Source organism: Ovis aries, chromosome 2 (assembly GCF_016772045.2).
Source record: "Ovis aries strain OAR_USU_Benz2616 breed Rambouillet chromosome 2, ARS-UI_Ramb_v3.0, whole genome shotgun sequence".
NCBI lineage: Eukaryota > Metazoa > Chordata > Mammalia > Artiodactyla > Bovidae > Ovis > Ovis aries.
The window spans coordinates 37,471,207-37,488,487 of NC_056055.1; the positions used below are offsets into that span (position 1 = coordinate 37,471,207).

The following is a 17,281-nucleotide window of genomic DNA, read 5'->3' on the forward strand; positions in this document are numbered from 1 at the left end:
TATTCATTGTTTGGAGATAGAAAACTTGGATTTGGGTCAGTGCAGCTGGGAAACTGAATTCTCTACTCCTAAAACCGGACAATTCCTGCCTGAAAGGGTTGATTCTATGACTTAATAAAAGAAGTTGTATGACGACCGACAAGAGTAGGCTTTTCAACAAATGCTAGCCTTTCCGGGCAGAAGAGGCTTGGGAATGCAGAATTCAAGGCCGCATTGAACAGGACAGAACCTGCGAGGTCCGCCCGCCCCGTGGAGGTGCTTCCTGAATCCCGCCGGGCGCAGCGGCTACCTTTGCGAGCCGTTGGCGTTTTCCCGCGCAGTGGGCGGGGCGGAGCGCGAGCCCGGGAACGTGTTCGCAGAACCCCACGCCTGGCCGGAACTACATCTCCCAGGAGGAGGCACCTGGCAGGCGGCGCCCACTGTTATCAGTCTCAGGTGGTAGCCCTGTCAACTTTTCGCCTCGGCCTTCCCTCGGACCGAAGTCACAGGCGCACCATCTAACGAATCCAGGAGGGAAAGGGTGTGGTGGTGGGTACCTTTGCTGTACAGCAGTTTGGGAGTCGTAGTCCCCTCGCACAAGGTTTGGGAGGCTGGGTTTGTCTTGAGTGGTCGGACCACATCACGTGATGACGGAAAGGCGGCCGTAGGCAGGGGAGCGACCTGTGGTGCCTTGTGAGGTCATCACACAGCGACGACGAGCTGTTCTTGGGCATCCTCGAAGCGGTGGGTAGTACGTCTCTGAGAACTCCGAGTTCGAGAAACTCCATAAAATCTCCCTCGTTGGCTCCATCTGCGTGCCTTCCCCTGACCCGCAGCTGTTGGCCTCTCGGGGTGGGAGTTGGAGGGTGGCTACAGGAAACACCGCGCTGTGTAGGCGGGCTGATTAGCCGCTCGGCGAGCTACGTGTGTTGGCTCCTCCTTCGGCCGTGACGCGAAGTCACGTGACGGGCCGGACCGCCTCTGCCGCCGCCGCCGCTTTGTAAGAGGCACATTGGCAGGTAACGAGCGGCGGTGGCGGCGGCGGCGGCGGCGGCGGCGGCGGCGGCGGCGGCTGTGGTGGTGGTGGTGGTGGGTCCCGAGTTCAGCGAGAGCAGCAGCGGTAATTGGCACCTTCTCTCTCTCCTTCCCCGTTCCAGCTCCTTAAGGGCTACAGCCTGTGCTTAGTAGACCAGGGTTCAGGTCTTCTTTCCTCTAGAGCCCTTCCTACTGCCCCAGCGTCCACCCTGAGGTCGGGCCGAGCTTCCCTCGCCGGTTTCGTGCGTCCTCAGTTTGCCCAGGCCTGGGTGCTGTCCTCCCTCTCCACCGCAGGTTGTCCTGCGCTCGTTTCTGCCTACCCCTTCCTCGTCAGCCCAGCCCCACCCAGCCCCAGGGGGCGCCTACCCCTCCCCCCTTAGGGTTTCTGTCCTGGAGGGTGTGGTTTTTCTCTCCCATCGTTGTCCCTTCCTGCCTGTCCGCTCGAGCTCCCGCGCCACGCTGTCAATGACCACCTTTCCGCGTTCACGCCTGTCGCTAGTCCTGGAACTGGACATCTCAGAGCCCAACTTCTGCACTCTCTAGGCTTTCCCGGCAGCCCGGAGGCGTAGTTCAGTTCTACTTCTCCTCCTCATTCTGGAAAGCTTTGGTGCCAGACTCTTGGGATTCAGTTTTCCTCTTCGGTCCTAGCTCCTGTAGGCTGGCTGTGTCACGGTTGTTCTTTAGTGTAGTTTTGAGAGGGGTTTCTAAACTAAAACGCGCTTTTTTATTTTATTCCAAATGTTATTCTTTTCATTGGTGCATTGCATCTCAGTTTTCTTTGCCGCTGAATCACTTTTCCCACTCGGCATTCCCACCTTTTCCCCGGGGTTTTCAATCTAATTAGTTATCCAAGGATCTCAGGTACCATCACTGTTCTCACCACTCTGGTCTCTTCCTTTTTCTAGGAGTTAGCTGATTCCATCATCATTCCTTTTAGTTCCTATTTGACCTAATCCTGTAGTTTACTTCCACCTCTGTTGGATATTGTTTCTGCGTGTATTCAAGGTGTCTCCGCCAGTATTTAGGCTTGTTCTACCCTTGTGTGCTGTAACAGTTGAGAACGTTTTTCTTTTTTGTGGTCTTCAACATTTTATTTTTTATTTTTTGATGGCCCTTATCAATTCGCTTTATTTTACAATACTGTATTGGTTTTGCCATACATCAACATGAATCTGCCACGGGTGTACATGAGTTCCCAATCCTGAACCCCCCTCCCACCTCCCTCCCCATACCATCTCTATGGGTCATCCCAGGGCACCAGGCCCAAGCATCCTGTATCCTGCATCGGACCTAGACAGGCGATTCGTTTCTTACATGATATTATACATGTTTCAATGCCATTCTCCCAAATCATCCCACCCTCTCCCTCTCCCACAGAGTCCAAAAGTCTGTTCTATCAATTGAGAACTTTTAAAGGTCTCCACAGGGTACCTAAAGATCATGTTTTATTTGAAGGGCATATAATTCACTTTTTGAGTGAGCCCAATTGCTTTATATTTTCTCTTTGATTATGATAGTATTTTTAAAATCAAAAGTGTCTCAGTAATTAGTGTGTTCCTCACTTTTCCACTATGAGTTGTACATTCATAATTTTTAGTTGTAGTTTAGTTTGTCTAATAAAAGTGAAAGGAAGGTGAATGTAATCCTAAGGATTGGGCGACTCTCGGGGTGGGATCTGTCTGTCTCAGGAAAGGGAATAAATTCACTCGCTGGAGATGAAGGGTCTTCCCGTACCCCAGCATCTCTTACTTGCAGAGCCCTTGGCTAGGACTGCCCTCTCATTGCGGTGGCTTATCCAGGCAGAAGTGATTAGTTTCTCCTACACTACTTTTCTGCTTGCTTCCAGTATGTTCCTCCTGAGTTTGTCTCCTTAAGGCTAGTTCACATGTGTGGTGAGATTTTTTTTCCTCCACTCCTGTCCTTGTTTCCCACAGCTCTGATTTCCTCCGTCTGCTTCCTTGTCTCTGATCTTCAGTAATTAAGAAAGTGATTGAAAGAAGGGAGGTTTTTGTTATGATTGAAATATGACTGGAAGTGGTGGCATGGGAATGAGGCCATGGGAAAGGCTCGTGGTAATTGCCCCTCCTGCCTATTTCCTGCTGCTCTGGTTTCCTCTGGCTTCTCTCTTTATATGTGGGGTGGACCAGCTCTCAGAGAGAGCTGCCTTTAGAACTGGGCTAGAACAGCGGTAACACCTCTGCTTCCCTTTCCTGATAACTGGTCAGCCTGTGCAGTGCTCACCAGTGGTGTCTCTTGGTATTAACCTGAGTGACTTTTATTGTTTGGTGAGAAATGGTAGAACCAGGAGGAGGATGGGTTTATTTCAGGATTTGTGTTTTGACAGAAACTGGTTGCCATCTCTGTTCCCATGAGTATAAACTGCATATAGAGAGTATAAACCAGTCCTGAAGGTTTGAACTGGTCTGAGGTGAAGCCTGTACTTTTAAAGTGTTGATTCCCCAGTCCTCTTTAAAAATGAAAACTTAACTACTGTTAAGGTTTTGTTGTCATAAGAAACTTTTTGTGGGGGGTGTGTGTAAGTGCATTATAAAGGATTAATGTCTGCTCAGAGGTGGTCTGCACGAATTCACAGGTTGTGAAGTTCCTTTGCTTTTATTATTTTTTAAAATTTATTTTATTTATTTGGTTTTGATGGGTCTTTATTGCTGCGTGAGAGCTTTCTCTAGTTGGGGTGAGCGGTGGCTTCTCTTGTTGTGGAGCACAGGCTCTAGGGTGCACAGGCTTTGATAGTACTGGCACTTGGGCTTAGTTGCCCTGTGGCATGCAGGATCAAACCTGATCCAGGATCACGCTTGTGTCCCCTGCATTGACAGTCAGATTCTTAACCACTGACCAATAGGGAAGTCCTTTGATTTTAAACAAACCTGTCTTTTATTTCTTCTTGTGAGGCAGCTATAAGTCAGCAATGATCAGTTAGCTCTTAGTTGTTAACTTGAGTATATGCAGTGTCCTTTAAAAGCCAAGTAGTATGACACAGGTGGTGTTTGACTAGTGAGAAGGTGGATCTCTGATAGAGCTTAGAAACCGTTGTTTTCTCTTTTTTCTTTTCCCCAAAAGAGTGGGAATATAACTTGAAGAGAGGGAATATCACCTTAGAAGCCTGTGGTAGGTTTTGAGATATTTTTGATCCAATTATTGAGAATCCCTTGGGCTGCAGGGAGATCCAGCCCTTCAATTTTAAAGTAAATCAGTCCTGAATATTCATTGGAAGGACTGATGCTGAAACTCAAACTCCAATACTTTGGCTGCCTGATGCGAAGGACTGACTCATTGGAAAAGCCCCTGATGCTGGAAAAGATTGAAGGAGGGAGGAGAAGGGGACAACAGAGGATGAGATGGCTGGATGGCATCACCGACTCAAGGGACGTGAGTTTGAGCAAGCTTGCTGATGGACAGGGAAGCCTGCCATGCTGCAGTCCGTGGGGTCACAGAGTCAGACATGACTGAGCAACTAAACTGAACTGAACAAGTGGACTCCTTTTTTTAAGTCCAAGAATCAAATTAGTTTGTTTTGTTTTGACAATTACAATGTCAACTATGTATGCTGAAATTTCCTACTTTAAAAAATTTTATTTTTTTGGCCCCTTTGAGTGGCGCGTGGGATCTTAAGTTTCTCCACCAGGGATTGAACCCATGCCCGCTAGAGTGGAAGTGCAGAGTCTTAATCATTGGACTGTCAGGGAAGTCCTCTCCTACTCTTGACAGTGTTTCTCTCAAAGATGCTTGTTCTGTACTTTTTAAAGAAAGTTATTTTAGTTTTGAAATTTCTTGGCCTAGGTTTTGAAGAGCAGGCTTGTGAAATTCTGGCTGACATACCATGTGTATTATAGTGTGTTTCAGTTTTCAGAAAACTCATTTTCATACTGGAGTTATGAGCTCAATTAAATTGAAACCCAGTTCACTGTTTGGAATTAATTTTTGAAACGAGGCTTGGACCAAGGAGTAGGTGTTTCATTTAAGACTAGACAGTGCTCTACTTTTAAAGGGTGTTAGCAGTGTGGCATTGGCACCCCACTCCAGTACTCTTGCCTGGAAAATCCCATGGACAGAGGAGCCTGGTGGGCTGCAGTCCATGAGGTCGTGAAGAGTCAGACACGACTGAGCGACTTCACTTTCGCTTTTCACTTTCATGCATTGGAGAAGGAAATGGCAACCCACTCCAGTGTTCTTGCCTGGAGAATCCCAGGGACAGGGGAGCTTGGTGGGTTGCCGTCTATGGGGTCGCACAGAGTCAGACACGACTGAAGTGACTTAGCAGCAGCAGCAGCAATGTGTTGCTTGTTTTTTTTTTCATTTGGAACTCTAAAAATAATAGAACGTACATTTGATTAGATTAAACTTTATTTTCAAGGATTTGTAGAGGAGAGAATTTTATTTGGATTTAGACTTGTTGCTGTACCTTCATTTCTTTTGTTATTAACTTTTTACGTAAGTTGTCTCATAGTAGCTTACTCATTTAAAGTTATACTATACATACATAATCCACTAATACTTTATTTATATGTCCACGTCATGATATCTGGGATGTTAGTTCCCTGACCAGGGACCAAACCCATGCCTTTTGCAGTGAAATTGTGGAGTCCTAACCACTGGACTGCCAGGGAGTTCCCCCAGTACTTTAATGCTTTGCTCTTTACTCAGAATTTTTTACATGTCACGAAAAAAAAGAAAGGAAAGAAAGAGAAGTTGCCCACTTGTATCCGACTCTTTGCGAACCCATGGACTGTAGCTGACCAGGCCCCTCTGTTCATGGGATTTTCCAGACAAGAATACTGGAGTGGGTTGCCATGTCTCAATCCTCTTATCAAATCAGTTCTAGGTATACCTATGGAGACTTTTAGAAGCTCAGCGTTCCTTCTTGCTATTAATGTCTTTCTCCCTCTTTGTCTTCTTGAATTCTTTCCATTCCTGTCCTGTTTTCCTCTTCTTTCTCTCTTTCCCTTGTTTTCTCTTTCTTTTTTGCCTTCTGTTCCTTCAGCCACATACAAAAATACTCAACACGAAAGTCTCAACTGAGAAGGTTGTAGTCCTTCTGACTCTGTTTGCCACCATAACATTGCTGCTTCCTAAGCAAGCAGATGAAAACTTGAAATATCTTTGCAGTCTCACTGGCTTGGGGAAGGTGTATAGTGCTGTCTGTATTGTACATGTCTACTCAGCTGGAATGTGTGCTGTTTGGAAGGTGGGATTTTTCATTTGATAATAATGTTTGTTGTCAGATCATAAACAAGAGAATAAGTGGGCTTAAAAAATACAAATTTAACTGAAATAATGTCTAGGGAAAAAGTAACTGTCTTTAGGATTTATTGACAAGCCTAACTTGTTTCCTAGACCAAACCAGTTCTTCCCCTCTGTTTTTTCAAGTTAATTTACAAATTTCCATTTTAAGATTGGTTTTTGGGTCAGGCTGGCTGGGATTGTTTTACGTAAGAAAATGCATTTTAGAAAATTTGAAAAAAAAAAAAAAGTAGTTTATCATTGTTTAACATTTTAGTATAAATCTTTTTTCTTTTTTCCCTAAAGTGTACACTTTGAAAAGAATGAGCTCACACCTTGCATACTTTTTTTTTAATTGAAAAATATAAACTACATGCCAAAGGAGGTATATGAAGTAGGAAAAAATGTGGAGTTTTCAAAACCAAAAATAAAATGACCAATCAAGAAATGGAACATTAATGCCACCTTAAACTCCCTTGTGTATTCCATCTCCTAAGTTAATTTTTCCCTGGGGGGGTTACCATTACCCTATTATTTTGGTCTTACTATTTTTAAGAATAATTTTTACTTGATATGTATCCATAAATTATATATAGTTTAGTAGTGCCGATTTTCAGTCTTGATCTAAATGGGATTGTGTGATTCTCCGGATACTTTACATGTTTTAGATTCATCCATTTGATTCTCCTCCATCATTTTCAGTAGTATGTTACTCCATTGTAAGGATATGACGCATCTTATTCTATTGTGATGAATGTTTGTCTCATTTCCAGGTTTTTTTCTTATTACAAATTATTCTCCTTGTGAACATTTGCACCCCACCTCAAAACGAGTAAACTAGTTTGCTGAGATTGTATGACTGAGAGTGGAATTTTGGGGTTGTGTGTAGGATATGTGTAACTTTACCAGGTAATCCCAAATTATTAGCGTTGTTTTGGTCACTAAGCCTGGCCCTTTGCAACCCCATGGACTGTGGCCCCCCCAGGAGCCTCTGTCCTTGGGATTTGCCAGGTAGGAATACAGGAGTGAGTTGCCATTTCCTTATCCAGGGGTCTTTCTAATCCGGGGATCGAATCTCCTACATTGCAGGTGGATCTTTTTTTTTTTAAGGGGAAATTAAAAAATTTTTTTTATTTGTTCATTTTTGACTGTACTTGGTCTTTGTTGCTGTGCATGAGCTTTCTCTGGTTGTGGCGCATGGGCTTTTCATTGCAGTGGCTTCTCTTGTGGAGCATAGGCTCTAGGGCTTTTGGGTTTTAGTGGCACTTGGGCTAAGCAGTTGCAGTTACTGGGCTCTGGAACACAGGCTCCAGTAGTTGTGGCACATGGGCCTAGTTGCTCCAGGGCATGTGGGCTCTTCCTGGATCAGGGATCAAACCTGTGTCTCCTGCATCTCTTTACCACTGAGCCATCTGGGAAGCCCATAGTGTTATACAGTCATTCTTAACTAGGCTCCTCATTTGAACCACTGTGTGCTGGGCTTAGTCATTCAGTCCAGCTCTTTGCGACTCCATGGACTGTAGCCCACCAGACTCCTCTGTCCATGGGATTCTCCAGACAGGAATACTGGAGTGGGTTGCCATACCCTCCTCCAGGGGATCTTCCCAACCCAGGGGTTGAACCCAGGTCTCCTGCATTCCAGGTGGATTCTTTACTATCTGAGCCACCATTTGAACCACAGAACATAGAAAGTTACTATTTCCTCAGTTCTCTTGAGGATGTTACATAGCTGGTCTCATTCTAGATACCTATAGGAAAATATAATTCGTACATACAGTGGATATGTTTGACACTGGAGCTTAATTCTTAAAGACTGAATTGGTGAGAGCACCACATTCTTGCTAACATTTGGTATTGCTTTAATTTTTTGTTTTAGCCAATTCTAGTGGGATGTTTTAGATAGATCTTTTATGAACAACACACAGCTGGATTTTGCTTTGTTATTGCAACCTGCCAACTTCTCTTTTAAAAGCTAGAACATGGAGACCATTCATGTTTATGGTAATTATGGATGTTTCAGGTACATTTCTGCCATATCATCCTATACTTGTCTTTATTGTTTTTCTGTCCTTTTGGCAGTTTTAATTCTTTTTTTTTTTGTTTGGCTTCCTCCAATTTAAAGACATTTTTCAAATTTATAAAAGCTGAAAGAGTATACTGTATACCTTTGAACTAGTTACTACTTAATATTCACATTGACTTTTTTCTGTATATACTCCATGTGTTATCTTTTGAGTCTAAATGATTTGAAAGTAAAATGCAAATATCTTGACAATTATGCCTAAATGTTTCCTTAGCAAGTGTTTCTTCACAATAAAATCTTCTCATAAATAGCCGCAATAACAGCTTTACACCTAGGAAAGGGAATGCTTATTTAAAATATAATGTATAATGTCAATAAAATTTGACATCCACATTCAGATTTTCCTAACTGTTCACAAAATATCTTTTATAATCTCCCTATTCAGTCAGGGTTTCTGTTTCTTTTTACCCTATTTAGTTACTGTCACTGAAGTATACTACTGAATAATAATCCATTTCTTAAGTGATTATTTTCTCAATTATTTATCAGATGTAACTGCCAGTCAGAAAGTCATCTGATAAGCGAGAGTTAACTATTGCTGTTACTTGTTCAGTCACTAAGTCCTGTCTGACTCTTTGTGACCCTATGGACTGCAGCACGCCAGGATTCTCTGTCCTTCACTATGTCCCTGAGTTTGCTCAAACTCGTGTCCATTGAGTCATTGATACCTTAATCCAACCATCTTATCCTCTGGTGCCCCCTTTTCCTTTTGTTGTCAGTTTTTTCCAGCATCAGGATCTTTTCTAGTGAGTCAGCTCTTTGCATCAGGTGGCTAAAGTATTGGAGCTTCAGCTTCAGCATCAGTCCTTTCAGTGAATATTGATTCAGGGTTGATTTCCTTTAGGACTGACTGGTTTGATCTTGCAGCCCAAGGGACTCTGAAGAGTCTTCTCCGGCACCACAGTTCAAAAGCATCGATTCTTTGGTGCTCAGCCTTCTTTATGGTTTAACTTTCATGTCCATACATGACTATTGGAAAAACTGTATCTTTGACACTGTTAACTTAGTTAAGATAATTCTTGTAAATGTTAAATAAATTTCACTTTCTTGGACTCTTGGAAGTGTCAAAGTATATCCTGTTACTCCTTTGCCCACCCCAAGTTTTGAAACACTGATTAAAAGTTCCCTTTTTAGTGTGTGAAAATGAAGCCAAACTATTATATTTATAAAAACTTTTAGATAGTATAGTCTCATGACAATTCTCTGGAATGTTCAGAATGTAGGTCAATCCAGATTAGGTCTGAATAACAGTTTTTTGATGTTACTGGTACATGCTACTGTACAGGTGTTCAGTTGAACAAACGTGTACTGCTGCTACTTGTTGGCAGTTGTTAGATGCTAGGGATATAGGTGAATAATGCACTGTCCCTGTTTTTTTGGTGCTTAATTCCAGTGGGAAGACAGTGCAGTTAGGAATCAGGATGCTGTTGGGAGTGACAGAGAAACACACTGTCAGCTGATTCCAGGTATTGGCCATACTTCCTTGAAGTATTAGGAGTTTGAGCCTTACTTCTCCTGGGTTCTTCCCAAATTCCTGAAGTTACCTTTGTTTCTTTTGTTAAAACATTTTGAAATTCATCATAACGAAGTTTTATTGGAATTTGGTGTTATTTGGGTTACCGTATTATTGTATCTTATGTTTGGCCTTGACTTGGTAGTTTCTCTTAAGAGTTAGTTATTCTTAATGTAAGTTAGTTAGTCTTAATGTAAGAGAAGGTTATTCTTAATGTAAATTAGTAGCTTTCAACCTTTTTTTGGGTAAGTGTTTTATTGGAACTTATTGGATGTTTCAACATTTCTCCTCCAATGAAGATCTCATTTTATTTTGATGAGAAATTTCCTGTAATATCAGTTACTTGGTGAAATGCTTGTTTGAATTGTTGAAGATCAGATGACCTCTTAAAAAAATTCTTAGCTTAGGTACTTCACCTTATTTAGTACCCTTTTAATTCCTTGTGATTGGGAGTGCTAAGGTAATGGTGGAAAAAATACCCCTGTACAGAACATTCCAGGTAGTGGTAACAGGAATAAAATTCTTGTTAGCTAGAGAAGGCCATTTACTATTTTAATCAAAGAACTTTCAACTTTGATTTTTTTAAAGGCAGTTTAAGCTGTTTAATTGTTCTAGTGCCTGGAGAATCCCATGGATGGAGGAGCCTGGTGGGCTGCAGTCCATGGGGTCGCTGAGAGTTGGAGACGACTCAGTGACTTCACTTTCACTTCACTTTGATGCATTGGAGAAGGAAATGGCAACCCATTCCAGTGTTCTTGCCTGGAGAATCTCAGGGACAGGGGAGCCTGGTGGGCTGCCATCTGTGGGGTCGCACAGAATCGGACACGACTGAAGCGACTTAGCAGCAGCAGCAGTGCTTATCTCACTTTACCAAAAGATCCCAGCTGTAATGGGATGTAGCTGGCATACCCTGAACCAATTTATATACTCTGGTCTAGATATCTGTGGGACAAAGAAATGACCAGGGTCACAAAAGATTTTGTTGCAGTGACTTTTGGCCTGTAGTGATAGTTGTACAGCTTCATAAATACTAAAAATCACTGAGTTTTACACTTAAGAAGGGTGTACCTCAGTAAAGTTATTTAAATCGTTTGAATAAATCGACAATATTTTGAAACAGACTTAACAAAGAAAGTGGTCAGTGTACCTTAATTCTATAGTTGCTACCAGTTATGATCTAGTTTAACCATTTGAGTGAGGTACATTATCTTGTGTGGTGTTCCTTACAGACTTGAGAAAGAGTAAAATGCTCAAGGTTACTTAATCTAGTAATTTGTGTGACTTCCAAGCCTGTACTCCTAATCATAATACTATACTACTTTATCTATCTGAAATACTTCTGTCAGGAGTACAGCCAAGTGTTAGCTGATAAGTCAAACAATGTCCACATTTGTGGTACGTAAGCCTGGGGTTTTGTAATGGACGGGGAATGAGGACAGGATATATGCAGGTGGGGCCCTTGAACTCCTGTGCCTAGTTCCTCTAGACCCATTTCACTTTATCTGCTTTATGTGTTAGGATTTAGTCACTGGTTTGGTTGGACTTGGTTTCTGTGGTTTAAAAACAAAGCAACACACTTGCCTTTGCTTGAGTTTTCCATTCTGATTTTACTAGCTGTTCTCATCAGCACGATGAGCTGGTCTGTAAGCTCTGCCAGTTTAGGTGCATCCTTTGAGGAAGGTGAGGCACACAGCGCTGAGAAGCTGCCGTTGATAGCACACTAGCACATCCTACGAAGAATAACTGAAGGCTGTAAAAATTACGCTTAAGAACTCAAGCTGCTGTTAAGTAGGGGTGTTTAGTATATTGTTAAGAAACAGTAAAATAATCATAGTTATTATGGACATCAAGTAAAGACTAATCGCTGTTTACATTGACGGACAGAAAATGAGAAAATGGAGATATGTTCAGTATGCTGTTGAGAAAATGTCTTATGGAGGGTTGATGCAAAAAGCAAAATAGGAACTTCCGTAGTGGTCCAGTGGCTAAGACTCCATGCTCCCAATTCAGGGGGCCTGGGTTCGATCCCTGGTCAGGGCACTGGATCCCACGTGCTGCATCTTTAAGATCCAGTGCAGCCAAAACCAAACCAAACCAGGTGCCGTTTGGAAGAATGACAAAGCCGATTTGATCAAAGTGTAGGGATCAGAGTGGAATAAAGGTCTTGTATTTGTGATGATTGATGGTCTGTGAGCAGAAGTTAATGAAGTTTGTTGTCGTTTAGTTGCTCAGTTGTGTCCTGCGCTTTGTGACCCCATGGACTGTAGCCAGCCATGCTCCTCTGTCCATGAGATTTCCCTAGTGAGAATAATGGAGTGCTTTGCCATTTCCTTCTCTACGGGTTCTTCCTCTGGGCAGGTGGATTGTTTACTGCTGAGCCACCAGGGAAACCCAAGTGATACTGTTGTTTGATAGAGTTTAGCAGTATTCTGAAAGATTAAACATTTTGATCCAGTTTGGCATTAGTTTCATAATTAAGATAGTTCAGACAGGTAAATAGGGGTATGTCATTTCAGTGAAGTAGAAAAGAGGCAATTACTGATATACTAGTTGATAAAGATGCCTTAGAACTGCTTAGAACCTTAGAGACTTTTAAGTATAAACAGTAACCCTTAATCAGGTACCTGTTGTAAGTTGATGGCAGAGAATGTAAAGGAAGGCATAGATTTCAGGCCTTAAATCCTTAAATGGGTATAGGAAGGAGTTCATTAAAAGAATGGCTTAAAGGTTTTGAGCTCTGGAACACTTGAAAAATGCTGTTGGCTACTTGGAAAATTTTGGAAATCTTCAAGTAAGATCGTTTTGGATGAACTCCATTATAGGTGTAACTATCTAATGGGCAGTTACTTGGAGGCTGAATCTCTGGAGAGACATAGTCTTTAGCTTTTGCTTTGAAGTTGAAGGTAATAATTGATGCCGGTAGGGCATAACACTTCTGTGGGAAGGGAAAACGTGCTTACAAATTGAACAATATTCTTTCAGAGGTGGGAGAAAGATGTGATGCCGCTGAGTATTTGAGGACAAGAGAGAACTAAGATGGTGTGGTATCTTAGAAAGGAAGAGAAAAAGTTATACAATGTGTCACATGCCAGAGATAGGTGAAAAAATGAGGAGAACAAGAGAAATTTGACAGTTACTAGGAGTCAGTGATGGCACCCCACTCCAGTACTCTTGCCTGGAAAGTCCCATGGACGGAGGACCCTGGTGGGCTGCAGTCCATGGGGTTGCTAAGAGTCGGACACGACTGAGCGACTTCACTTTCACTTTTCACTTTTGTACATTGGAGAAGGAAATGGCAGCCCCCTCCAGTGCTCTTGCCTGGAGAATCCCAGGGACAGGGGAGCCTGGTGGGCTGCCACCTGTGGGGTCGCATAGAGTTGGACACGACTGAAGCAACTTAGCAGCAGCCGGAGTCAGTGATGACTTGGGGGAATGTTATCTTTCCTTTTGTTGGAGTGTTAAGGTGGTGGAGACAAGACTGAAAGTCAAGGAGATGTTTGATGAGGAAACGGAGGCAGTGAGTGTATTCTTTTTGAGAAAAGCAGCTTATGTAGTGACTGCTTGTGAGATAGAACATGTCGTTTCTAAGAGGACTGAGAAGGTAATTTTTCTAAGCCATTGTTTTTGGAAATCTGGATGTAGAGAACAGTTGAACAGGTTTTTGTGCACATTCTTGTGAGAACTAAAAGAATATGGAATATTTTCTCAGTGTAGCTGTTTGAGATGTCCTCGCTAAGGAGTTTTCTATTTGGTTTGAATGAAAACTGAGCATGGTACATAAGTGACAGGTGTGTTAACATTTACATGGATTGCATGACTGTTTTGGTAGGTACGTTCTCCAGGTAACTGGTATTTTTTAAAAAGTTGCTTTTGGCATGAGCAAAACAGTAATAAACATGCTGGTAGAATAAAACAAATATGCTTTAAAGAAAAGAAAAAAAAGTCAAGCAATTCAAGACTGTGTATCCTGAGGTATATGAGGAAAGTTGAAAAACTGTAAGGAAAAGCTGTGGGTACGAAGTACTTAAAAAATTAGTGTTTAGGGAGGGGGGTTCATGTTTGGGAACGCATGTAAGAATTAAAGATTTTAAAATTTAAAAAATAAAAAACTAAAAAAAAATTAATGTTTATATTTTTGGCTTATGATAGAGCTGTTTTTAAATAACTTAACAGTGAATATACTGAACCTTTTAAATCAATTGTAAAATGCTTATGTATTTGTAACAATTGAGCGCCAAATGTTTAAATGATTTGTGAAAAACTAGAGTAACTTGAAATATTTTGTTATCTGTTTTCAGGAAGAATTGAAGTTTGTAATTAATATAGATTTGTAATATAATATTGTAAATCAACTAAAATTCAATTACAAAATAGAAAGAACTGAAGATTTGTAAAGTTTTGTCTGTTGAGGAAGTATGCTGCTGCTGCTGCTAAGTCACTTGAGTTGTGTCAGACTCTGTGTGACTCCATAGACGGCACCCCACCAGGCTCCCTCGTCCCTGGGATTCTCCAGGCAAGAACACTGGAGTGGGTTGCCATTTCCTTCGCCGATGCATGAAAGTGAAAAGTGAAAGGGAAGTCGGTCAGTCGTGTCTGACCCTCAGCGACCCCATGGACTGCAGCCTTCCAGGCTCCTCCGTCCTTGGGATTTGCTAGGCAAGAGTACTGGAGTGGGGTGCCATTGCCTTCTCTGTTGAGGAAGTATCGTAGGGATTTAATCACTTTGAGCAGTAATATCCAGTTTACTGTATGAGAGTGGTTAGCAGAGATGCCGCTTTGCCCAAAAACCAAAACAATAAATTAATGTGAGATAATGGTTAAAGTTCATCCTGAAGGAGATCAATCCTGAGTGTTCATTGGAAGGTGATGCTGAAGCTGAAACTCCAGTACTTTGGCCACCTCATTCAAAGAGTTGACTCATTGGAAAAGACTGAGGCTGGGAGGGATTGGAGGCAGGAGGAGAAGGGGACAACAGAGGATGAGATGGCTGGATGGCATCACAGACTCAGTGGACATGAGTTTGGGTAAACTCCGGGAGCTGGTGATGGACAGGGAGGCCTGGTGTACTACGATTCATGGGGTCACAAAGAGTCGAACACAACTGAGCAACTGAACTGAATGGATTAAAACTTTTTAAGTGATTATGGGTTAAACTGGGTAATATTTTGAGTGCTGTTGAATAGGGATATTTCCTGAAGTTCTTTTCACATCTTGAGGAGTTTGGAGATTTTCCTGTGTTGGGTATTGTTATGGCTTTTCTGTTCTTGAAAATAAGAGGCAAGAATTAAACTGGAATTACAGTTTAAGACAATGTTTTGGCCTAGCGTTATCTTTGTAACTGGTTCTGGTCAATATGACTTGACTGAAACAAAGATCTGGTGTATCGAACTTGTATCCCCAAGAATGGTGAGGTAGGTTAGCCTACCCTTTCTCAGTGGGTCTCAGGAAGAGAAAATAACCCAAAGGAAGAAGGTGACTTTTCCTTGCTTATCCTCTTTGCTAGAAAGGCCTTGGGAATGAGCAACTAGTGAGAAGTTCATCTTTCTCCAATGGAGGGTGGTAGCAAAATGGAAGTGAGGGTGTGAAGGCAAAAACTTTACAGAAATATGTCTCAGTCTTCATCACAGACTAAGACTACTGTTGGCATGTCTGTTGTGTTCCAATGGCTCTGAGACTTCACTAGATTCTCTTGAGAGGGTAGGTGGGGATAAATGCAGCTGAATGTGGTTGGGGAAGAGCCAAGTCAAACTAGGAGGTGGATAGGCAAATTTGAGATGGGACCATCCAGCCGGCAATTTATTATGACTTCTAATATCCAGGAAATATACCTTATTTTTTCTTTTTCTGTGGTTTTTTTTTTTTTTTTTGGTGCCTGATGTATGTTGATATCAGTGGCTCAGTGGATGCTTACAGGTAGGTAAGGTTGTCTCTTAATATTTCAGCCTACCATAGAATGACCTGCAGAAAGCGAGGAACACTTAAGGGCTTCTCACAAGAATGTTTAAGGTGGAAAGTGGTTGTCTTACCTCCTTTCCCCCTCAAGACAGTGAAACAATGCAGATGATTCTAAAACGAACAAGGAAACAGCCTGAAAGATCCTATTGTCCTTGGGTTCAGAAATATTTTTGGAACGTGGTCATACTGTGCTGCCCAGAAATCATGCAGATGTGTAAATGCTGCCACTTTGAGAAAGAGGCCAAGACAGGAAAGATAATATGATGAATTTATTTAGGAAAGCAAATTCCTGGGCATGCCCCGGATTTAGAATAGATTCAAACTAATTCCTCACATTTACCCATCACATGGTTAGAATAACTGATGTAGAATCAGAAAAAGTTAAATCATGTTTATTGTACTGTATTTGCCAAGGAAGAGAAATACTGCATTCATTTTAGGAGGCAATTATATCAAAAAGGCTTGGAGCCAGAAACATGTTGGCACCTAAAGAATTTTCTTTCATATTCTTGTAATATACCTGATTTCTCAACTGACTAGGGTAATTGAGGTGCAATAATTATATTGCCACCTTGCTTTTACATAATAGTTTATATTTTAATATTCTGTGATAAAAAGTGTGGTGTAGTCATTTCTCGTGGATTACAATGATGTAAAACAAATAAAAACAGTGGAAGGCTATTCACTGAACTGTTAACAGTAGTTATTTTGGGGTGGTGGAAGTGTAGGTGGTGGTTTTATTTTTTTCCACTTTTCATTGTTTTTTTTTTTTTTTTTTTTTTTGGAACTTTGTATAACTGAATGACTATTATGGGTAAAATAATAAAGTGAAATTATGTTTTTTGTAGTTTTCTCACCTTTTAATTGGAACCAACAGGATCAACGTTTTCATCTAAGGTTCTTTGAGGGCAGCAGTTCTCAAACTTCATTGTGCATCAAGTCTTGTTTAAACGTTTCTGATGCATCAGGTCTAGGGTGACCTTTAGAATGTGCATTTGTGACAAGTTCTTAGGTAGTGCTGATGCTGCCGGTCTGGATACCACACTTTGTGAGAACCACTGCTCCAGAGTAGTTGGTGTGATATCCTGGGTGCACATTAGAAATCTGCAGAGCTTGTTTTTTTTTTAAAAATTGATGTATGATTTATATATCATAAAATTCATGATTTTAAAGTGCGCAGTTCAGTATTTTTAGAATATTCATAAAATTACGCGAGTATCAGTATTTCTAGAACATTTTCATCACCCCAAAAAGAAGGCCCCCCCCATTCTCATGAGCAGTTTGCCCATTCTTTCCTGATCCCATCCACTAATATACTTTCTGTCTCTATGGATTTGCCTTTTCTGGACATTACATGTAAATGGAGTAATACAGTATACATATCTGGTCTTTTGTGACTGGCTTCTTTCACTTAACGGTTTCAATGTTCGTCCATGTTGTAGTTTTTATCAGAAATTCGTTCCTTTCAGTACTTGACT

At 41.7% G+C, this 17,281-nt stretch overlaps 1 protein-coding gene across 5 annotated transcripts in view; it reads left to right on the forward strand.

Moving 5' to 3' along the window:
* Window positions 1-672: 672 nt before the first annotated feature.
* Window positions 673-17,281, forward strand: part of UBAP2 (ubiquitin associated protein 2) — a 114,669-nt gene continuing 98,060 nt past the window's right edge. For 3 of the 5 annotated variants that reach the window (XM_027964289.2, XM_027964291.2, XM_027964292.2), the window contains exon 1: window positions 673-1,099. The gene's annotated coding sequence lies outside the window, so the exon portion shown is untranslated. The remainder of the gene's footprint in view (window positions 1,100-17,281) is intronic. The other 2 variants (XM_027964290.2, XM_060409145.1) reach the window with 1 other exon arrangement.